A 25,125-nucleotide genomic window follows, 5' to 3' on the forward strand; every position below is an offset into this window, starting at 1 on the left:
CCAACACTTCAAATCACTGTGCGAAGTGAATGGAGTATTGCTTCACTTTCTAAATGCTGTCCTTTCAGAGAAAATCACTTTCCTTTGAATGTGCCTTAAGCTACTTACAAGCATTCAACAGAAAATCACATGCATTTCACTGAAAGAGAAGCAGTCTGTTCCGACACTTCAATTCACTGTGCGAAGTGAATGGAGTGCTGCTTCACTTTCTAAATGTTGTCCTTTCAGAGAAAATCACTTTCCTTTGAAAGTGCCTTAAGCTACTTACAAGCATTCAATAGAAATTCACATGCGTTTCTCTGAAATAGAAGCAGTCTGTTCCAACACTTCAATTCACTGTGCGAAGTGAATGGAGTGTTGCTTCACTTTCTAAATGCTGTCCTTTCAGAGAAAAATCACTTTCCTTTGAAAGTGCCTTAAGCTACTTACAAGCATTCACAAGAAACTCACACGCATTTTTCTGAAATAGAAGCAGTTTGTTCCAACACTACAATTCACTGTGCGAAGTGAATGGAGCGTTGCTTCACTTTCTATATGCTCTCCTTTTAGAGAAAATCACTTTGCTTTGAAAGTGCCTTAAGCTACTTACAAGCATTCAGAAGAAACTCACATCCGTTTCTCTGAAAGAGAAGCAGTGTGTTCCAACATTTCAATTCACTGGGAGAAGTGAATGGAGTGTTGCTTCACTTTCTAAATGCTGTCCTTTCAGAGAAAATCACTTTCCTTTGAAAGTGCCTTAAGCTACTTACAAGCATTCACAGGAATATCAAATGTGGTTCTATGAAAGAGAAGCTGTCTGTTCCAACACTTGAATTCACTGTGCGTAGTGAATGGAGTATTGCTTCACTTTCTAAATGCTGTCCTTTCAGAGAAAATCACTTTCCTCTGAAAGTGCCTTAAGCTACTTACAAGCATTTAACAGAAATTCACATGCGTTTCTCTGAAAAAGAAGCAGTCTGTTCCAACACTTCAATTCACTGTGCGAAGTGAATGGAGTGTTCCTTCACTTTCTAAATGCTGTTCTTTCAGAGAAAATCACTTTCTTTTGAAAGTGCCTTAAACTACTTACAAGCATTCACAGGAAACTCACATGCATTTTTCTGAAAGAGAAGCAGTCTGTTCCAACACTTCAATTCACTGCGCGTAGTGAATGGAGTGTTGCTTCATTTTCTAAATGCTGTCCTTTCAGAGAAAATCACTTTCCTTTGAAAGTGCCTTAAGCTACTTACAAGCATTCAACAGAAATTCACATGCATTTCACTGAAAGAGAAGCAGTCTCTTCCGACACTTCAATTCACTGTGCGAAGTGAATGGAGTGTTGTTTCACTTTCTAAATGCTGTCCTTTCAGAGAAAATCACTTTCCTTTGAAAGTGCCTTAAGCTACTTACACACATTCACAGGAAACTCAAATGCGTTTCTATGAAAGAGAAGCTGTCTGTTCCAACACTTCGATTCACTGTGCGAAGTGAATGGAGTGTTGCTTCACTTTCTAAATGCTGTCCTTTCAGAGAAAATCACTTTCCTTTGAAAATGCCTTAAGCTACTTAAAAGCATTCACAAAAAACTCATATCTGTTTCCTGAAAGAGAATTAGTCTGTTCCAACACTTCAATTCACTGTGCGAAGTGAATGGAGTGTTGTTTCACTTTCTAAATGCTGTCCTTTTAGAGAAAATCACTTTCCTTTGAAAGTGCCTTAAGCTACTTACAAACATTCCACAGAAATTCACATGCATTTCTCTGAAAAAGAAGCAGTCTGTTCCAACACTTCAATTCACTGTGCGAAGTGAATGGAGTGTTGCTTCACTTTCTAAATGCTGTCCTTTCAGAGAAAATCACTTTCCTTTGAAAGTGCCTTAAGCTACTTACAACCATTCACAAGAAACTCACATGCATTTTTCTGAAAAAGAAGCAGTCTGTTCCAACACTTCAATTCACTGTGCGTAGTGAATGAAGTGTTGTTTCACTTTCTAAATGCTGTCCTTTCAGAGAAAATCACTTTCCTTTGAAAGTGGCTTAAGCTACTTACACACATTCACGGAAAACTCAATTGCGGTTCTATGAAAGAGAAGCTGTCTGTTCCAACACTTCAATTCACTGTGCGAAGTGAATGGAGTGTTGCTTCACTTTCTAAATGCTGTCCTTTCACAGAAAATTACTTTCCTTTGAAAGTGCCTTAAGCTACTTACAAGCATTCAACAGAAATTCACATGCGTTTCACTGAAAGAGAAGCAGTCTGTTCCAACACTTCAATTCACTGTGCGAAGTGAATGGAGTGTTGCTTCACTTTCTAAATGCTGTCCTTTCAGAGAAAATCACTTTCCTTTGAAAGTGCCTTAAGCTACTTACACACATTCACAGGAAACTCAAATGCGTTTCTATGAAAGAGAAGCTGTCTGTTCCAACACTTCAAATCACTGTGCGAAGTGAATGGAGTGTTGCTTCACTTTCTAAATGCTGTCCTTTCAGAGAAAATCACTTTCCTTTGAAAGTGCCTTAAGCTACTTACAAGCATTCAACAGAAATTCACATGCATTTCACTGAAAGAGAAGCAGTCTGTTCCGACACTTCAATTCACTGTGCGAAGTGAATGGAGTGTTGTTTCACTTTCTAAATGCTGTCCTTTCAGAGAAAATCACTTTCCTTTGAAAGTGCCTTAAGCTACTTACACACATTCACAGGAAACTCAAATGCGTTTCTATGAAAGAGAAGCTGTCTGTTCCAACACTTCAATTCACTGTGCGAAGTGAATGGAGTGTTGCTTCACTTTCTAAATGCTGTCCTTTCAGAGAAAATCACTTTCCTTTGAAAATGCCTTAAGCTACTAAAAAGCATTCACAAAAAACCCATATCTGTTTCCTGAAAGAGAAGTGGTCTGTTCCAACAATTCAATTCACTGTGCGAACTGAATGGAGTGTTGTTTCACTTTCTAAATGCTGTCCTTTCAGAGAAAATCACTTTCCTTTGAAAGTGCCTTAAGCTACTTACAAGCATTCCACAGAAATTCACATGCATTTCTCTGAAAAAGAAGCAGTCTGTTCCAACACTTCAATTCACTGTGCGAAGTGAATGGAGTGTTGCTTCACTTTCTAAATGCTGTCCTTTCAGAGAAAATCACTTTCCTTTGAAAGTGCCTTAAGCTACTTACAAGCATTCACAAGAAACTCACATGCATTTTTCTGAAAGAGAGGCAGTCTGTTCCAACACTTGAATTCACTGTGCGTAGTGAATGGAGTGTTGTTTCACTTTCTAAATGCTGTCCTTTCAGAGAAAATCACTTTCCTTTGAAAGTGCCTTAAGCTACTTACACACATTCACGGGAAACTCAATTGCGGTTCTATGAAAGAGAAGCTGTCTGTTCCAACACTTCAATTCACTGTGCGAAGTGAATGGAGTGTTGCTTCACTTTCTAAATGCTGTCCTTTCACAGAAAATCACTTTCCTTTGAAAGTGCCTTAAGCTACTTACACACATTCACAGGAAACTCAAATGCGTTTCTAGGAAAGAGAAGCTGTCTGTTCCAACACTACAATTCACTGTGCGAAGTGAATGGAGCGTTGCTTCACTTTCTATATGCTCTCCTTTTAGAGAAAATCACTTTGCTTTGAAAGTGCCTTAAGCTACTTACAAGCATTCAGAAGAAACTCACATCCGTTTCTCTGAAAGAGAAGCAGTGTGTTCCAACATTTCAATTCACTGGGAGAAGTGAATGGAGTGTTGCTTCACTTTCTAAATGCTGTCCTTTCAGAGAAAATCACTTTCCTTTGAAAGTGCCTTAAGCTACTTACAAGCATTCACAGGAATATCAAATGTGGTTCTATGAAAGAGAAGCTGTCTGTTCCAACACTTGAATTCACTGTGCGTAGTGAATGGAGTATTGCTTCACTTTCTAAATGCTGTCCTTTCAGAGAAAATCACTTTCCTCTGAAAGTGCCTTAAGCTACTTACAAGCATTTAACAGAAATTCACATGCGTTTCTCTGAAAAAGAAGCAGTCTGTTCCAACACTTCAATTCACTGTGCGAAGTGAATGGAGTGTTCCTTCACTTTCTAAATGCTGTTCTTTCAGAGAAAATCACTTTCTTTTGAAAGTGCCTTAAGCTACTTACAAGCATTCAAAAGAAACTCACATGCATTTTTCTGAAAGAGAAGCAGTCTGTTCCAACACTTCAATTCACTGCGCGTAGTGAATGGAGTGTTGCTTCATTTTCTAAATGCTGTCCTTTCAGAGAAAATCACTTTCCTTTGAAAGTGCCTTAAGCTACTTACAAGCATTCAACAGAAATTCACATGCATTTCACTGAAAGAGAAGCAGTCTGTTCCAACACTTCAATTCACTGTGCGAAGTGAATGGAGTGTTGTTTCACTTTCTAAATGCTGTCCTTTCAGAGAAAATCACTTTCCTTTGAAAGTGCCTTAAGCTACTTACACACATTCACAGGAAACTCAAATGCGTCTCTATGAAAGAGAAGCTGTCTGTTCCAACACTTTGATTCACTGTGCGAAGTGAATGGAGTGTTGCTTCACTTTCTAAATGCTGTCCTTTCAGAGAAAATCACTTTCCTTTGAAAATGCCTTAAGCTACTTAAAAGCATTCACAAAAAACTCATATCTGTTTCCTGAAAGAGAAGTAGTCTGTTCCAACACTTCAATTCACTGTGCGAAGTGAATGGAGTATTGTTTCACTTTCTAAATGCTGTCCTTTTAGAGAAAATCACTTTCCTTTGAAAGTGCCTTAAGCTACTTACAAACATTCCACAGAAATTCACATGCATTTCTCTGAAAAAGAAGCAGTCTGTTCCAACACTTCAATTCACTGTGCGAAGTGAATGGAGTGTTGCTTCACTTTCTAAATGCTGTCCTTTCAGAGAAAATCAACTTTCCTTTGAAAGTGCCTTAAGCTACTTACAAGCATTCACAAGAAACTCACATGCATTTTTCTGAAAAAGAAGCAGTCTGTTCCAACACTTCAATTCACTGTGCGTAGTGAATGGAGTGTTGTTTCACTTTCTAAATGCTGTCCTTTCAGAGAAAATCACTTTCCTTTGAAAGTGGCTTAAGCTACTTACACACATTCACGGAAAACTCAATTGCGGTTCTATGAAAGAGAAGCTGTCTGTTCCAACACTTCAATTCACTGTGCGAAGTGAATGGAGTGTTGCTTCACTTTCTAAATGCTGTCCTTTCACAGAAAATTACTTTCCTTTGAAAGTGCCTTAAGCTACTTACAAGCATTCAACAGAAATTCACATGCGTTTCACTGAAAGAGAAGCAGTCTGTTCCAACACTTCAATTCACTGTGCGAAGTGAATGGAGTGTTGCTTCACTTTCTAAATGCTGTCCTTTCAGAGAAAATCACTTTCCTTTGAAAGTGCCTTAAGCTACTTACACACATTCACAGGAAACTCAAATGCGTTTCTATGAAAGAGAAGCTGTCTGTTCCAACACTTCAAATCACTGTGCAAAGTGAATGGAGTGTTGCTTCACTTTCTAAATGCTGTCCTTTCAGAGAAAATCACTTTCCTTTGAAAGTGCCTTAAGCTACTTACAAGCATTCAACAGAAATTCACATGCATTTCACTGAAAGAGAAGCAGTCTGTTCCGACACTTCAATTCACTGTGCGAAGTGAATGGAGTGCTGCTTCACTTTCTAAATGTTGTACTTTCAGAGAAAATCACTTTCCTTTGAAAGTGCCTTAAGCTACTTACAAGCATTCAATAGAAATTCACATGCGTTTCTCTGAAATAGAAGCAGTCTGTTCCAACACTTCAATTCACTGTGCGAAGTGAATGGAGATTTGCTTCACTTTCTAAATGCTGTAATTTCAGAGAAAAATCACTTTCCTTTGAAAGTGCCTTAAGCTACTTACAAGCATTCACAAGAAACTCACACGCATTTTTCTGAAATAGAAGCAGTTTGTTCCAACACTACAATTCACTGTGCGAAGTGAATGGAGTGTTGCTTCACTTTCTATATGCTCTCCTTTTAGAGAAAATCACTTTGCTTTGAAAGTGCCTTAAGCTACTTACAAGCATTCAGAAGAAACTCACATCCGTTTCTCTGAAAGAGATGCAGTGTGTTCCAACATTTCAATTCACTGGGAGAAGTGAATGGAGTGTTGCTTCACTTTGTAAATGCTGTCTTTTCAGAGAAAATCACTTTCCTTTGAAAGTGCCTTAATCTACTTACAAGCATTCACAGGAATATCAAATGTGGTTCTATGAAAGAGAAGCTGTCTGTTCCAACCCTTGAATTCACTGTGCGTAGTGAATGGAGTATTGCTTCACTTTCTAAATGCTGTCCTTTCAGAGAAAATCACTTTCCTCTGAAAGTGCCTTAAGCTACTTACAAGCATTTAACAGAAATTCACATGCGTTTCTCTGAAAAAGAAGCAGTCTGTTCCAACACTTCAATTCACTGTGCGAAGTGAATGGAGTGTTCCTTCACTTTCTAAATGCTGTTCTTTCAGAGAAAATCACTTTCTTTTGAAAGTGCCTTAAGCTACTTACAAGCATTCACAAGAAACTCACATGCATTTTTCTGAAAGGGAAGCAGTCTGTTCCAACACTTCAATTCACTGTGCGTAGTGAATGGAGTGTTGCTTCATTTTCTAAATGCTGTCCTTTCAGAGAAAATCACTTTCCTTTGAAAGTGCCTTAAGCTACTTACAAGCATTCACAGGAATTTCAAATGTGGTTCTTTGAAAGAGAAGCTGTCTGTTCCAACACTTGAATTCACTGTGCGTAGTGAATGGAGTGTTGCTTCACTTTCTAAATGCTGTCCTTTCAGAGAAAATCACTTTCCTTTGAAAGTGCCTTAAGCTACTTACACACATTCACAGGAAACTCAAATGCGTTTCTATGAAAGAGAAGTGGTCTGTTCCAACATTTCAATTCACTGTGCGAAGTGAATGGAGTGTTGCTTCACTTTCTAAATGCTGTCCTTTCAGAGAAAATCACTTTCCTTTGAAAGTGCATTAAGCTACTTACAAGCATTCAACAGAAATTCACATGCGTTTCACTGAAAGGGAAGCAGTCTGTTCCAACACTTCAATTCACTGTGCGAAGTGAATGGAGTGTTGCTTCACTTTCTAAATGCTGTCCTTTCAGAGAAAATCACTTTCCTTTGAAAGTGCCTTAAGCTACTTACAAGCATTCAACAGAAATTCACATGCGTTTCACTGAAAGAGAAGCAGTCTGTTCCAACACTTCAATTCACTGTGCGAAGTGAATGGAGTGTTGCTTCACTTTCTAAATGCTGTCCTTTCAGAGAAAAAATCACTTTCCTTTGAAAGTGCCTTAAGCTACTTACACACATTCACAGGAAACTCAAATGCGTTTCTATGAAAGAGAAGCTGTCTGTTCCAACACTTCAATTCACTGTGCGAAATGAATGGAGTGTTGCTTCACTTTCTAAACGCTGTCCTTTCAGAGAAAATCACTTTCCTTTGAAAGTGCCTTAAGCTACTTACAAGCATTCAACAGAAATTCACATGTGTTTCACTGAAAGAGAAGCAGTCTGTTCCAACACTTCAATTCACTGTGCGAAGTGAATGGAGTGCTGCTTCACTTTCTAAATGCTGTCCTTTCAGAGAAAATCACTTTCCTTTGAGAGTGCCTTAAGCTACTTACAAGCATTCAACAGAAATTCACATGCATTTCACTGAAAAAGAAGCAGTCTCTTCCAACACTTCAATTCACTGTGGAAAGTGAATGGAGTGCTGCTTCACTTTCTAAATGCTGTCCTTTCAGAGAAAATCACTTCCCTTTGAATGTGCCTTAAGCTACTTACGAGCATTCACCAGCAACTCACATGAGTGTCTCTGAAAGAGAAGCAGTCTGTTCCAACACTTCAATTCACTGTGCGTAGTGAATGAAGTGTTGCTTCACTTTCTAAATGCTGTCCTTTCAGAGAAAATCACTTTCCTTTGAAAGTGCCTTAAGCTACTTACACACATTCACAGGAAACTCAAATGCGTTTCTATGAAAGAGAAGCTGTCTGTTCCAACACTTCAAATCACTGTGCAAAGTGAATGGAGTGTTGCTTCACTTTCTAAATGCTGTCCTTTCAGAGAAAATCACTTTCCTTTGAAAGTGCCTTAAGCTACTTACAAGCATTCAACAGAAATTCACATGCATTTCACTGAAAGAGAAGCAGTCTGTTCCGACACTTCAATTCACTGTGCGAAGTGAATGGAGTGCTGCTTCACTTTCTAAATGTTGTACTTTCAGAGAAAATCACTTTCCTTTGAAAGTGCCTTAAGCTACTTACAAGCATTCAATAGAAATTCACATGCGTTTCTCTGAAATAGAAGCAGTCTGTTCCAACACTTCAATTCACTGTGCGAAGTGAATGGAGATTTGCTTCACTTTCTAAATGCTGTAATTTCAGAGAAAAATCACTTTCCTTTGAAAGTGCCTTAAGCTACTTACAAGCATTCACAAGAAACTCACACGCATTTTTCTGAAATAGAAGCAGTTTGTTCCAACACTACAATTCACTGTGCGAAGTGAATGGAGTGTTGCTTCACTTTCTATATGCTCTCCTTTTAGAGAAAATCACTTTGCTTTGAAAGTGCCTTAAGCTACTTACAAGCATTCAGAAGAAACTCACATCCGTTTCTCTGAAAGAGATGCAGTGTGTTCCAACATTTCAATTCACTGGGAGAAGTGAATGGAGTGTTGCTTCACTTTGTAAATGCTGTCTTTTCAGAGAAAATCACTTTCCTTTGAAAGTGCCTTAATCTACTTACAAGCATTCACAGGAATATCAAATGTGGTTCTATGAAAGAGAAGCTGTCTGTTCCAACACTTGAATTCACTGTGCGTAGTGAATGGAGTATTGCTTCACTTTCTAAATGCTGTCCTTTCAGAGAAAATCACTTTCCTCTGAAAGTGCCTTAAGCTACTTACAAGCATTTAACAGAAATTCACATGCGTTTCTCTGAAAAAGAAGCAGTCTGTTCCAACACTTCAATTCACTGTGCGAAGTGAATGGAGTGTTCCTTCACTTTCTAAATGCTGTTCTTTCAGAGAAAATCACTTTCTTTTGAAAGTGCCTTAAGCTACTTACAAGCATTCACAAGAAACTCACATGCATTTTTCTGAAAGGGAAGCAGTCTGTTCCAACACTTCAATTCACTGTGCGTAGTGAATGGAGTGTTGCTTCATTTTCTAAATGCTGTCCTTTCAGAGAAAATCACTTTCCTTTGAAAGTGCCTTAAGCTACTTACAAGCATTCACAGGAATTTCAAATGTGGTTCTTTGAAAGAGAAGCTGTCTGTTCCAACACTTGAATTCACTGTGCGTAGTGAATGGAGTGTTGCTTCACTTTCTAAATGCTGTCCTTTCAGAGAAAATCACTTTCCTTTGAAAGTGCCTTAAGCTACTTACACACATTCACAGGAAACTCAAATGCGTTTCTATGAAAGAGAAGTGGTCTGTTCCAACATTTCAATTCACTGTGCGAAGTGAATGGAGTGTTGCTTCACTTTCTAAATGCTGTCCTTTCAGAGAAAATCACTTTCCTTTGAAAGTGCATTAAGCTACTTACAAGCATTCAACAGAAATTCACATGCGTTTCACTGAAAGGGAAGCAGTCTGTTCCAACACTTCAATTCACTGTGCGAAGTGAATGGAGTGTTGCTTCACTTTCTAAATGCTGTCCTTTCAGAGAAAATCACTTTCCTTTGAAAGTGCCTTAAGCTACTTACAAGCATTCAACAGAAATTCACATGCGTTTCACTGAAAGAGAAGCAGTCTGTTCCAACACTTCAATTCACTGTGCGAAGTGAATGGAGTGTTGCTTCACTTTCTAAATGCTGTCCTTTCAGAGAAAAAATCACTTTCCTTTGAAAGTGCCTTAAGCTACTTACACACATTCACAGGAAACTCAAATGCGTTTCTATGAAAGAGAAGCTGTCTGTTCCAACACTTCAATTCACTGTGCGAAATGAATGGAGTGTTGCTTCACTTTCTAAACGCTGTCCTTTCAGAGAAAATCACTTTCCTTTGAAAGTGCCTTAAGCTACTTACAAGCATTCAACAGAAATTCACATGTGTTTCACTGAAAGAGAAGCAGTCTGTTCCAACACTTCAATTCACTGTGCGAAGTGAATGGAGTGCTGCTTCACTTTCTAAATGCTGTCCTTTCAGAGAAAATCACTTTCCTTTGAGAGTGCCTTAAGCTACTTACAAGCATTCAACAGAAATTCACATGCATTTCACTGAAAAAGAAGCAGTCTCTTCCAACACTTCAATTCACTGTGGAAAGTGAATGTAGTGCTGCTTCACTTTCTAAATGCTGTCCTTTCAGAGAAAATCACTTCCCTTTGAATGTGCCTTAAGCTACTTACGAGCATTCACCAGCAACTCACATGAGTGTCTCTGAAAGAGAAGCAGTCTGTTCCAACACTTCAATTCACTGTGCGTAGTGAATGAAGTGTTGCTTCACTTTCTAAATGCTGTCCTTTCAGAGAAAATCACTTTCCTTTGAAAGTGCCTTAAGCTACTTACAAGCATTCAATAGAAATTCACATGTGTTTCTCTGAAAAAGAAGCAGTCTGTTCCAACACTTCAATTCACTGTGCGAAGTGAATGGAGTGTTGCTTCACTTTCTAAATGCTGTCCTTTCAGAGAAAATCACTTTCCTTTGAAAGTGCCTTAAGCTACATACAAGCATTCACAAGAAACTCACTTGCATTTTTCTGAAAGAGAAGCAGTCTGTTCCAACACTTCAATTCACTGTGCGTAGTGAATGGAGTGTTGCTTCACTTTCTAAATGCTGTCCTTTCAGAGAAAATCACTTTCCTTTGAAAGTGCCATAAGCTACTTACAAGCATTCACAAAAAACTCATATCTGTTTCTCTGAAAGAGAAGTAGTCTGTTCCAACACTTCAATTCACTGTGCGTAGTGAATGGAGTGTTACTTCACTTTCTAAATGCTGTCCTTTCAGAGAAAATCACTTTCCTTTGAAAGTGCCTTAAGCTACTTACAAGCATTCCACAGAAATTCACATGCGTTTCCCTGAAAGAGAAGCAGTTTGTTCCAACACTTCAATTCACTGTGCGAAGTGAATGGAGTGTTGTTTCACTTTCTAAATGCTGTCCTTTCAGAGAAAATCACTTTCCTTTGAAAGTGCCTTAAGATACTTACACACATTCACAGGAAACTCAAATGCGTTTCTATGAAAGAGAAGCTGTCAGTTCCAACACTTCAATTCACTGTGTGAAGTGAATGGAGTGTTGCTTCACTTTCTAAATGCTGTCCTTTCAGAGAAAATCGCTTTCCTTTGAAAGTGCCTTAAGCTACTTACAAGCATTCAACAGAAATTCACATGCGTTTCACTGAAAGAGAAGCAATATGTTCCAACACTTCAATTCACTGTGCGAAGTGAATGGAGTGTTGCTTCACTTTCTAAATGCTGTCCTTTCAGAGAAAATCACTTTCCTTTGAAAGTGCCTTAAGCTACTTACACACATTCACAGGAAACTCAAATGCGTTTCTATGAAAGAGAAGCTGTCTGTTCCAACACTTCAATTCACTGTGCGAAGTGAATGGAGTGTTGCTTCACTTTCTAAATGCTGTCCTTTCAGAGAAAATCACTTTCCATTGAAAGTGCCTTAAGCTACTTACAAGCATTCAACAAAAAGTCACATGTGTTTCACTGAAAGAGAAGCAGTCTGTTCCAACACTTCAATTCACTGTGCGAAGTGAATGGAGTGTTGCTTCACTTTCTAAATGCTGTCCTTTCAGAGAAAATCACTTTCCTTTGAAAGTGCCTTAAGCTTCTTTCAAGCATTCAACAGAAATTCACATGCATTTCACTGAAAGAGAAGCAGTCTGTTACAACACTTCAATTCACTGTGCGAAGTGAATGTGTTGTTGTTTCACTTTCTAAAGACTGTACTTTCAGAGAATATCACTCTTCTTTGAAAGTGCCTTAAGCTACTTACAAGCATTCACAAGCAACTCACATGAGTTTCTCTGAAAGGGAAGCAGTCTGTTCCAACACTTCAATTCACTGTGCGAAGTGAATGGAGGGTTGCTTCACTTTCTACATGCTGTACTTTCAGAGAAAATCACTTTCCTTTGAAACTGCCTTAAACTACTTACAAGCATTCACCAGCAACTCACATGAGTTTCTCTGAAAGAGAAGCAGTCTGTTCCAACTCCTCAGTTCACTGTGCGAAGTGAATGGAGTGTTGCGTCACTTTCTAAATGCTGTACTTTCAGAAAAAATCACTTTCCTTTCAAAGTACCTTAAGCTACTTAGAAGTATTCACCAACAACTCACATGAGTTTCTGTGAAAGAGAAGCAGTCTGTTCCAACACTTCAATTCACTGTGTGAAGTGAATGGAGTGTTGCTTCACTTTCTAAATGCTGTACTTTCAGAGAAAATCACTTTCCTTTGAAAGTGCCTTAAGCTACTTACAAGCATTCACCAGCAACTCACATCAGTTTCTCTGAAAGAGAAGCAGTCTGTTCCAAAACTTCAATTCACTGTGCGAAGTGAATGTGTTGATCTTTCACTTTCTAAATGCTGTACTTTCAGAGAAAATCACTCTTCTTTGAAAGTGCCTTAAGCTACTTCCAAGCATTCACCAGCAACTCACATCAGTTTCTCTGAAAGAGAAGCAGTCTGTTCCAACACTTCAATTCACTGTGCGAAATGAATGTGTTTTTGTTTCACTTTCTAAATGCTGTATTTTCAGAGAAAATCACTTTCCTTTGATACTGCCTTAAGCTACTTACAAGCATTCACAAGAAACTCACATGCGTTTCTCTGAAAGAGAAGCAGTCTGTTCCAACACTTCAATTCACTGTGTGAAGTGAACGGAGTGTTGCTTCACTTTCTAAATGCTGTACTTTCAGAGAAAATCACTTTCCTTTGAAACTGCCTTAAGCTACTTGCAAGTATTCAACAGCAACTCACATGAGTTTCTCTGAAAGAGTAGCAGTCTGTTCCAACACTTCAATTTACTGTGCGAAGTGAATGTGTTGTTGTTTCATTTTCTAAATGCTCTACTTTCAGAGAAAATCACTTTCCTTTTTTACTGCCTTAAGCTACTTACAAGCATTCACCAGCAACACACATGAGTTTCTCTGAAAGAGAAGCATTCTGTTCCAACACTTCAATTCACTGTGTGAAGTGAAATGTTGTTTCACTTTCTAAATGCTGTCCCTTCAGAGAAAATCACTTTCTTTGAAAGTGCCTTAAGATAAATATAAGCATTCACAAGAAACTCACATGCATTTCTCTGAAAGAGAAGCAGTCTGTTCCAACACATCATTTCACTGTTCGAAGTGAATGGAGTGATGCTTCACTTTCAAAATGCAGTACATTCAGAGAAAATCACTTTCCTTTGAAACTGCCTTAACCTACTTACAAGCATTCCACAGTAACTCACATGCATTTCTCTGAAAGAGAAGCAGTCTGTTCCAACACTTCAATTCACTGTGCGAAGTGAATGGAGTGTTGCTTCACTTTCTAAATGCTGTACTTTCAGAGAAGATCACTTTCTTTGAAAGTGCCTTAAGATAAATATAAGCATTCACAAGATACTCACATGCATTTCTCTGAAAGAGAAGCAGCTTGTTCCAACACTTCAGTTCACTGTGCGAAGTCAATGGAGGGTTGCTTCACTTTCTAAATGCTGTACTTTCAGAGAAAATCACTTTCCTTTGAAAGTGCCTTAAGCTACTTACAAGCATTCACCAGCAACTCACATGAGTTTCTCTGAAAGAGAAGCAGTCTGTTCCAACACTTCAATTCACTGTGCAAATTGAATGGAGTGTTGCTTCACTTTCTAAATGCTGCACTTTCACAGAAAAAAACTTTCCTTTGAAACTGCCTTATGCTACTTACAAACATTCACCAGCAACTCACATGAGTTTCTCTGAAAGAGAAGCAGTCTGTTCCAACACTTCAATTCACTGTGCGAAGTGAATGTGTTGTTGTTTCACTTTCTAAATGCTGTACTTTCAGAGAAAATCACTCTTCTTTGAAAGTGCCTCAAGCTACTTACAAGCATTTACCAACAACTCTCATACATTTCTCTGAAAGAGAAGCAGTCTGTTCCAACACTTGAACTCACTGTGCGAAGTGAATGGAGTGTTGCTTCACTTTCTAAATGCTGTACTTTCAGAGAAAATCACTGTCCTTTGAAACTGCCTTAGGCTACTTACAAGCATTCAGCAGCAATTCACATGCATTTCTCTGAAAGAGAAGCAGTCTGTTCCAACACTTCAATTCACAGGGCGAAGTGAATGGAGTGTTGCTTCACTTTCTAAATGCTGTACTTTAAGAGAAAATCACTTTCTTTGAAAGTGCCTTAAGATATATATAAGCATTCACAAGAAACTCACATGCATTTCTCTGAAAGAGAAGCAGTCTGTTCCAACACTTCAGTTCACTGTGCGAAGTGAATACAGGGTTGCTTCACTTTCTAAATGCTGTACTTTCAGAGAAAATCACTTTCTTTGAAAGTGCCTTAAGCTACTTACAAGCATTCACCAGCAACTCACATGAGTTTCTCTGAAAGATTAGCAGTCTGTTCCAACACTTCAATTCACTGTGCAAAGTGAATGGAGTGTTGCTTCACTTTCTAAATGCTGCACTTTCACAGAAAAAAACTTTCCTTTGAAACTGCCTTAAGCTACTTACAAGCATTCACAAGATACTCACATGCGTTTCTCTGAAAGAGTAGCAGTCTGTTCCAACACTTCAATTCACTGTGCGAAGTGAATGTGTTGTTGTTTCACTTTCTAAATGCTCTACTTTTAGAGAAAATCACTTTCCTTTGAAACTGCCATAAGCTACTTACAAGCATTCACAAGCAACACCCATGAGTTTCTCTGAAAGAGAAGCAGTCTGTTCCAACACTTCAATTCACTGTGCGAAGTGAATTGAGGGTTGCGTCACTTTCTAAATGCTGTACTTTCAGAGAAAATCACTTTCCTTTGAAACTGCCTTAAGCTACTTACAAGCATTCACCAGCAACTCACATGAGTTTCTCTGAACGAGAAGCAGTCTGTTCCAACACTTCAATTCACTGTGCGAAGTGAAATGTTGTTGTTTCACTTTCTAAATGCTGTACTTTCAGAGAAAATCACTGTTCTTTGAAAGTGCCTTAAGCTACTTACAAGCATTCACCAACAACTCTCATGCATTACTCTGAAAGAGAAGCAGTCTGTTCCAATACTTGAATTCACTATGCGAATTGAATGGAGTGTTGTTTCACTTTCTAAATGCTGTACTTTCAGAGAAAATCACTGTCCTTTGAAACTGCCTTAAGCTACTTACAAGCATTCACCAGCAATTCACAAGCATTTCTCTGAAAGAGAAGCAGTCTGTTCCAACACTTCAATTCTCTGTTCAATGTGAATGGAGTGTTGCTTCACTTTCAAAGTGCAGTACTTTCAGAGAAAATCACTTTCCTTTGAAACTGCCTTAAGCTACTTACAGGCATTCAACAGCAACTCACATGCATTTCTCTGAAAGAGAAGCAGTCTGTTCCAACACTTCAATTCACTGTGCGAAGTGAAATGTTGTTGTTTCACTTTCTAAATGCTGTCCTTTCAGAGAAAATCACTTTCTTTGAAAGTGCCTTAAGCTACTTACAAGCATTCACCAGCAACTCAACAGAGTTTCTCTGAAAGAGAAGCAGTCTGTTCCAACAGTTCAATTCACTGTTCAAAGTGAATGTGTTGTTGTTTCACTTTCTAAATGCTGTACTTTCAGAGAAAATCACTTTCCTTTGATACTGCCTTAAGCTACTTACAAGCATTCACAAGATACTCACATGCGTTTCTCTGAAAGAGTAGCAGTCTGTTCCAACACTTCAATTCACTGTGCGAAGTGAATGTGTTGTTGTTTCACTTTCTAAATGCTCTACTTTCAGAGAAAATCACTTTCCTTTGAAACTGCCATAAGCTACTTACAAGCATTCACAAGCAACACGCATGAGTTTCTCTGAAAGAGAAGCAGTCTGTTCCAACACTTCAATTCACTGTGCGAAGTGAATTGAGGGTTGCGTCACTTTCTAAATGCTGTACTTTCAGAGAAAATCACTTTCCTTTGAAACTGCCTTAAGCTACTTACAAGCATTCACCAGCAACTCACATGAGTTTCTCTGAAAGAGAAGCAGTCTGTTCCAACACTTCAATTCACTGTGCGAAGTGAAATGTTGTTGTTTCACTTTCTAAATGCTGTACTTTCAGAGAAAATCACTGTTCTTTGAAAGTGCCTTTAGCTACTTACAAGCATTCACCAACAACTCTCATGCATTACTCTGAAAGAGAAGCAGTCTGTTCCAATACTTGAATTCACTATGCGAATTGAATGGAGTGTTGTTTCACTTTCTAAATGCTGTACTTTCAGAGAAAATCACTGTCTTTGACACTGCCTTAAGCTACTTACAAGCATTCACCAGCAATTCACATGCATTTCTCTGAAAGAGAAGCAGTCTGTTCCAACACTTCAATTCACTGTTCAAAATGAATGGAGTGTTGCTTCACTTTCAAAATGCAGTCCTTTCAGAGAAAATCACTTTCCTTTGAAACTGCCTTAAGCTACTTACAGGCATTCAACAGCAACTCACATGCATTTCTCTGAAAGAGAAGCAGTCTGTTCCAACACTTCATTTCACTGTTCGAAGTGAATGGAGTGATGCTTCACTTTCAAAATGCAGTACATTCAGAGAAAATCACTGTCCTTTGAAACTGCCATAAGCTACTTAAAAGCATTCCACAGTAACTCACATGCATTTCTATGAAAGAGAAGCAGACTGTTCCAACACTTCAATTCACTGTGCGAAGTGAATGGAGTGTTGCTTCACTTTCTAAATGCTGTCCTTTCAGAGAAGATCACTTTCTTTGAAAGTGCCTTAAGATAAATATAAGCATTCACAAGAAACTCACATGCATTTCTCTGAAAGAGAAGCAGCCTGTTCCAACACTTCAATTCACTGTGCGAAGTGAATGGAGTGTTGCTTCACTTTCTAAATGCTGTACTTTCAGAGAAAATCACTTTCCTTTGAAAGTGCCTTAAGCTACTTACAAGCAACCACCAGCAACTCACATGAGTTTCTCTGAAAGAGAAGCAGTCTGTTCCAACACTTCAATTCACTGTGCGAAGTGAATTGAGGGTTGTGTCACTTTCTAAATGCTGTACTTTCAGAGAAAATCACTTTCCTTTGAAACTGCCTTAAGCTACTTACAAGCATTCAGCAGCAACTCACATGAGTTTCTCTGAAAGAGAAGCAGTCTGTTCCAACACTTCAATTCTCTGTGCGAAGGGAAATGTTGTTGTTTCACTTTCTAAATGCTGTACTTTCAGAGAAAATCACTGTTCTTTGAAAGTGCCTTAAGCTACTTACAAGCATTCACCAACAACTCTCATGCATTACTCTGAAAGAGAAGCAGTCTGTTCCAATACTTGAATTCACTATGCGAATTGAATGGAGTGTTGTTTCACTTTCTAAATGCTGTACTTTCAGAGAAAATCACTGTCCTTTGAAAGTGCTTTAAGCTACTTACAAGCATTCACCAGCAACTCACATGAGTTTCTCTGAAAGATTAGCAGTCTGTTCCAACACTTCAATTCACTTTGCAAAGTGAATGGAGTGTTACTTCACTTTCTACATGCTGCACTTTCACAGAAAAAACTTTCCTTTGAAACTGCCTTAAGCTACTTAAAAGCATTCACCAGCAACTCACCAGAGTTTCTCTGAAAGAGAAGCAGTCTGTTCCAACACTTCAATTCACTGTTCAAAGTGAATGTGCTGTTGTTTCACTTTCTAAGTGCTGTACTTTCAGAGAAAATCACTTTCCTTTGATACTGCCTTAAGCTACTTACAAGCATTCACAAGCAACACACATGAGTTTCTCTGAAAGAGAAGCTGTCTGTTCCAACACTTCAATTCACTGTGCGAAGTGAAATGTTGTTGTTTCACTTTCTAAATGCTGTCCTTTCAGAGAAAATCACTTTCTTTGAAAGTGCCATAAGATAAATATAAGCATTCACAAGAAACTCACATGAGTTTCTCTGAAAGAGAAGCAGTCTGTTCCAACACTTCATTTCACTGTTCGAAGTGAATGGAGTGATGCTTCACTTTCAAAATGCAGTACATTTAGCGAAAATCACTTTCCTTTGAAACTGCCTTAACCTACTTACAAGCATTCCACAGTAACTCACATGCATTTCTCTGAAAGAGAAGCAGTCTGTTCCAACACTTCAATTCACTGTGCGAAGTGAATGGATTGTTGCTTCACTTTCTAAATGCTGTACTTTCAGAGAAAATCACTTTCCTTTGAAAGTGCCTTAAGCTACTTACAAGCATTCACCAGCAACTCACATGAGTTTCTCTGAAAGATTAGCAGTCTGTTCCAACACTTCAATTCACTGTGCAATGTGAATGGAGTGTTGCTTCACTTTCTAAATGCTGCACTTTCACAGAAAAAAACTTTCCTTTGAAACTGCCTTATGCTACTTACAAACATTCACCAGCAACTCACATGAGTTTCTCTGAAAGAGAAGCAGTCTGTTCCAATTCTTCAATTCAGTGTGCGAAGTGAATGTGTTGTTGTTTCACTTTCTAAATGCTGTACTTTCAGAGAAAATCACTCTTCTTTGAAAGTGCCTCAAGCTACTTACAAGCATTCACCAACAACTCTCATACATTTCTCTGAAAGAGAAGCAGTCTGTTCCAACACTTGAATTCACTGTGCGAAGTGAATGCAGTGTTGCTTCACTTTCTAAATGCTGTACTTTCAGAGAAAATCACTGTCCTTTGAAACTGCCTTAGGCTACTTACAAGCATTCACCAGCAATTCACATGCATTTCTCTGAAAGAGAAGCAGTCTGTTCCAACACTTAAATTCACAGGGCGAAGTGAATGGAGTGTTGCTTCACTTTCTAAATGCTGTACTTTAAGAGAAAATCACTTTCTTTGAAAGTGCCTTAAGATATATATAAGCATTCACAAGAAACTCACATGCATTTCTCTGAAAGAGAAGCAGTCTGTTCCAACACTTCAGTTAACTGTGCGAAGTGAATACAGGGTTGCTTCACTTTCTAAATGCTGTACTTTCAGAGAAAATCACTGTCCTTTGAAAGTGCCTTAAGCTACTCTCAAGCATTCACCAGCAACTCACATGAGTTTCTCTGAAAGATTAGCAGTCTGTTCCAACACTTCAATTCACTGTGCAAAGTGAATGGCGTGTTGCTTCACTTTCTAAATGCTGCACTTTCACAGAAAAAAACTTTCCTTTGAAACTGCCTTAAGCTACTTACAAGCATTCACCAGCAACTCACCAGAGTTTCTCTGAAAGAGAAGCAGTCTGTTCCAACAGTTCAATTCACTGTTCAAAGTGAATGTGTTGTTGTTTCACTTTCTAAATGTTGTACTTTCAGAGAAAATCACTTTCCTTTGATATTGCCTTAAGCTACTTACAAGCATTCACAAGATACTCACATGCGTTTCTCTGAAAGAGTAGCAGTCTGTTCCAACACTTCAATTCACTGTGCGAAGTGAATGTGTTGTTGTTTCACTTTCTAAATGCTCTACTTTCAGAGGAAATCACTTTCCTTTGAAACTGCCATAAGCTACTTACAAGCATTCACAAGCAACACGCATGAGTTTCTCTGAAAGAGAAGCAGTCTGTTCCAACACTTCAATTCACTGTGCGAAGTGAAATGTTATTGTTTCACTTTCTAAATGCTGTACTTTCAGAGAAAATCACTGTTCTTTGAAAGTGCCTTAAGCTACTTACAAGCATTCACCAACAACTCTCATGCATTACTCTGAAAGAGAAGCAGTCTGTTCCAATACTTGAATTCACTATGCGAATTGAATGGAGTGTTGTTTCACTTTCTAAATGCTGTTCTTTCAGAGAAAATCACTGTCCTTTGAAACTGCCTTAAGCTACTTACAAGCATTCACCAGCAATTCACATGCATTTCTCTGAAAGAGAAGCAGTCTGTTCCAACACTTCAATTCACTGTTCAAAGTGAATGGAGTGTTGCTTCACTTTCAAAATGCAGTACTTTCAGAGAAAATCACTTTCCTTTGAAACTGCCTTAAGCTACTTACAGGCATTCAACAGCAACTCACATGCATTTCTCTGAAAGAGTAGCAGTCTGTTCCAACACTTCATTTCACTGTTCGAAGTGAATGGAGTGATGCTTCACTTTCAAAATGCAGTACATTCAGAGAAAATCACTGTCCTTTGATACTGCCATAAGCTACTTACAAGCATTCCACAGTAACTCACATGCATTTCTCTGAAAGAGAAGCAGTCTGTTCCAACACTTCAATTCACTGTGCGAAGTGAATGGAGTGTTGCTTCACTTTCTAAATGCTGTATTTTCAGAGAAGATCACTTTCTTTGAAAGTGCCTTAAGATAAATATAAGCATTCACAAGAAACTCACACGCATTTTTCTGAAAGAGAAGCAGCCTGTTCAAACACTTCATTTCACAGTGCGAATTGAATGGAGGGTTGCTTCACTTTCTAAATGCTGTACTTTCAGAGAAAATCACTTTCCTTTGAAAGTGCCTTAAGCTACTTACAAGCAATCACCAGCAACTCACATGAGTTTCTCTGAAAGATTAGCAGTCTGTTCCAACACTTCAATTCACTGTGCAAAGTGAATGGAGTGTTGCTTCACTTTCTAAATGCTGCACTTTCAGAGAAAAAAACTTTCCTTTGAAACTGCCTTAAGCTACTTACAAGCATTCACCAACAACTCACATGAGTTTCTCTGAAAGAGAAGCAGTCTGTTCCAACACTTCAATTCACTGAACGAAGTGAATGGAGGGTCGCTTCACTTTCTAAATGCTGTACTTTCAGAGAAAATCACTTTCCTTTGAAAGTGCCTTAAGCTACATACAAGCATTCACCAGCAACTCACATGAGTTTCTGTGAAAGATTAGCAGTCAGTTCCAACACTTCAATTCACTGTGCAAAGTGAATGGAGTGTTGCTTCACTTTCTAAATGCTGCACTATCACAGAAAAAAACTTTCCTTTGAAACTGCCTTAAGCTACTTACAAGCATTCACCAGCAATTCACATGCGTTTCTCTGGAACAGAAGCAGTCTGTTCCAACACTTCAATTCACTGTGCAAAGTCAATGGAGGGTTGCTTCACTTTCTAAATGCTGTCCTTTTAGAGAAAATCACTTTCCTTTGAAAGTGCCTTAAGCTACTTACAAGCATTCACAAGAAACTCACATGAATTTCTCTGTAAGAGAAGCAGTCTGTTCCAACACTTCAATTCACTGTGCGAAGTGAATGTGTTGTTTCACTTTCTAAATGCTGTACTTTCAGAGAAAATCACTTTCCTTTGAAAGTGCCTTAAGCTACTTACAACCATTCACCAGCAACTCACATGTGTTTCTCTGAAAGAGAAGCAGTCTGTTCCAACACTTCAATTCACTGTGTGAAGTGAATATGTTGTTGTTTCACTTTCTAAATGGTGTACTTTCAGAGAAAATCACTCTTCTTTGAAAGTGCCTTAAGCTACTTACAAGCATTCACCAACAACTCTAATGCATTACTCTGAAAGAGAAGCAGTCTGTTCCAACCCTTGATTTCACTGTGCGAACTGAATGGAGTGTTGCTTCACTTTCTAAATGCTGTACTTTCAGAGAAAATCACTTTCTTTGAAAGTGCCTTAAGATAAATATAAGCATTCACAAGAAACTCACATGCATTTCTCTGAAAGAGAAGCAGTCTGTTCTAACACTTCAATTCACTGTGCGAAGTGAATGGAGGGTTGTTTCACTTTCTAAATGCTGTACTTACAGAGAAAATCACTTTCCTTTGAAAGTGCCTTAAGCTACTTACAAGCATTCACCAGCAACTCACATGAGTTTCTCTGAAAGATTAGCAGTCTGTTCCAACACTTCAATTCACTGTGCAATGTGAATGGAGTGTTGCTTCACTTTCTAAATGCTGTACTTTCAGAGAAAATCACTTTCCTTTGAAACTGCCTTAAGCTACTTACAAGCATTCACCAGCAACTCACATGAGTTTCTCTAAAGAGAAGCAGTCTGTTCCAACACTTCAATTCACTGTGCGAAGTGAATGTGTTGTTCTTTCACTTTCTAAATGCTGTACTTTCAAAGAAAATCACTCTTCTTTGAAAGTGCCTTAAGCTACTTCCAAGCATTCACCAGCAACTCACATCAGTTTCTCTGAAAGAGAAGCAGTCTGTTCCAACACTTCAATTCACTGTGCGAAATGAATGTGTTTTTGTTTCACTTTCTAAATGCTGTATTTTCAGAGAAAATCACTTTCCTTTGATACTGCCTTAAGCTACGTACAAGCATTCACAAGAAACTCACATGCGTTTCTCTGAAAAAGAAGCAGTCTGTTCCAACACTTCAATTCACTGTGTGAAGTGAACGGAGTGTTGCTTCACTTTCTAAATGCTGTACTTTCAGAGAAAATCACTTTCCTTTGAAACTGCCTTAAGCTACTTGCAAGTATTCAACAGCAACTCACATGAGTTTTTCTGAAAGAGAAGCAGTCTGTTCCAACACTTCAATTCACTGTGCGAAGTGAATGGAGGGTTGCTTCACTTTCTATATGCTGTACTTTCAGAGAAAATCACTTTCCTTTGAAACTGCCTTTAACTACTTACAAGCATTCACCAGAAACTCACATGAGTTTCTCTGAAAGAGAAGCAGTCTGTTCCAACTCCTCATTTCACTGTGCGAAGTGAATGGAGTATTGCGTCACTTTCTAAATGCTGTACTTTCAGAGAAAATCACTTTCTTTGAAAGTGCCTTAAGATAATTATAAGCATTCACAAGAAACTCACATGCATTTCTCTGAAAGAGAAGCAGTCTGTTCCAACACTTCAGTTCACTGTGCGAAGTGAATGGAGGGTTGCTTCACTTTCTAAATGCTGTACTTTCAGAGAAAATCACTTTCCTTTGAAAGTGCCTTAAGCTACTTACAAGCATTCACCAGCAACTCACATGAGTTTCTATGAAAGATTAGCAGTCTGTTCCAACACTTCAATTCACTGTGCAAAGTGAATGGAGTGTTGCTTCACTTTCTAAATGCTGCACTTTCACAGAAAAAAACTTTCCTTTGAAACTGCCTTAAGCTACTTACAAGCATTCACCAGCAACTCACCAGAGTTTCTCTGAAAGAGAAGCAGTCTGTTCCAACACTTCAATTCACTGTTCAAAGTGAATGTGCTGTTGTTTCACTTTCTAAGTGCTGTACTTTCAGAGAAAATCACTTTCCTTTGATACTGCCTTAAGCTACTTACAAGCATTCCCAAGAAACTCACATGCGTTTCTCTGAAAGAGTAGCAGTCTGTTCCAACTCTTCAATTCACTGAGCGAATTGAATGTGTTGTTGTTTCACTTTCTAAATGCTCTACTTTCAGAGAAAATCACTTTCCTTTGAAACTGCCATAAGCTACTTACAAGCATTCACAAGCAACACGCATGAGTTTCTCTGAAAGAGAAGCAGTCTGTTCCAACACTTCAATTCACTGTGCGAAGTGAATTGAGGGTTGCGTCACTTTCTAAATGCTGTACTTTCAGAGAAAATCACTTTCCTTTGAAACTGCCTTAAGCTACTTACAAGCATTCACCAGCAACTCACATGAGTTTCGCTGAAAGAGAAGCAGTCTGTTCCAACACTTCAATTCACTGTGCGAAGTGAAATGTTGTTGTTTCACTTTCTAAATGCTGTACTTTCAGAGAAAATCACTGTTCTTTGAAAGTGCCTTAAGCTACTTACAAGCATTCACCAACAACTCTCATGCATTACTCTGAAAGAGAAGCAGTCTGTTCCAATACTTGAATTCACTATGCGAATTGAATGGAGTGTTGTTTCACATTCTAAATGCTGTACTTTCAGAGAAAATCACTGTCCTTTGAAACTGCCTTAAGCTACTTACAAGCATTCACCAGCAATTCACATGCATTTCTCTGAAAGAGAAGCAGTCTGTTCCAACACTTCAATTCACTGTTCAAAGTGAATGGAGTGTTGCTTCACTTTCTAAATGCTGTACTTTCAGAGAAGATCGCTTTCTTTGAAAGTGCCTTAAGATAAATATAAGCATTCACAAGAAACTCACATGCATTTCACTGAAAGAGAAGCAGCCTGTTCCAACACTTCAATTCACTGTGCAAAGTGAATGGCGTGTTGCTTCACTTTCTAAATGCTGCACTTTCACAGAAAAAAACTTTCCTTTGAAACTGCCTTAAGCTACTTACAAGCATTCACCAGCAACTCACCAGAGTTTCTCTGAAAGAGAAGCAGTCTGTTCCAACAGTTCAATTCACTGTTAAAAGTGAATGTGTTGTTGTTTCACTTTCTAAATGTTGTACTTTCAGAGAAAATCACTTTCCTTTGATATTGCCTTAAGCTACTTACAAGCATTCACAAGATACTCACATGCGTTTCTCTGAAAGAGTAGCAGTCTGTTCCAACACTTCAATTCACTGTGCGAAGTGAATGTGTTGTTGTTTCACTTTCTAAATGCTCTACTTTCAGAGAAAATCACTTTCCTTTGAAACTGCCATAAGCTACTTACAAGCATTCACAAGCAACACGCATGAGTTTCTCTGAAAGAGAAGCAGTCTGTTCCAACACTTCAATTCACTGTGCGAAGTGAATTGAGGGTTGCGTCACTTTCTAAATGCTGTACTTTCAGAGAAAATCACTGTTCTTTGAAAGTGCCTTAAGCTACTTACAAGCATTCACCAACAACTCTCATGCATTACTCTGAAAGAGAAGCAGTCTGTTCCAATACTTGAATTCACTATGCGAATTGAATGGAGTGTTGTTTCACTTTCTAAATGCTGTTCTTTCAGAGAAAATCACTGTCCTTTGAAACTGCCTTAAGCTACTTACAAGCATTCACCAGCAATTCACATGCATTTCTCTGAAAGAGAAGCAGTCTGTTCCAACACTTCAATTCACTGTTCAAAGTGAATGGAGTGTTGCTTCACTTTCAAAATGCAGTACTTTCAGAGAAAATCACTTTCCTTTGAAACTGCCTTAAGCTACTTACAGGCATTCAACAGCAACTCACATGCATTTCTCTGAAAGAGTAGCAGTCTGTTCCAACACTTCATTTCACTGTTCGAAGTGA

The sequence above is a fragment of the Myodes glareolus genome, unplaced genomic scaffold (assembly GCF_982192425.1).
Source record: "Myodes glareolus unplaced genomic scaffold, mMyoGla1.1 HAP1_SCAFFOLD_40, whole genome shotgun sequence".
NCBI classification, from domain to species: Eukaryota; Metazoa; Chordata; class Mammalia; order Rodentia; family Cricetidae; genus Myodes; species Myodes glareolus.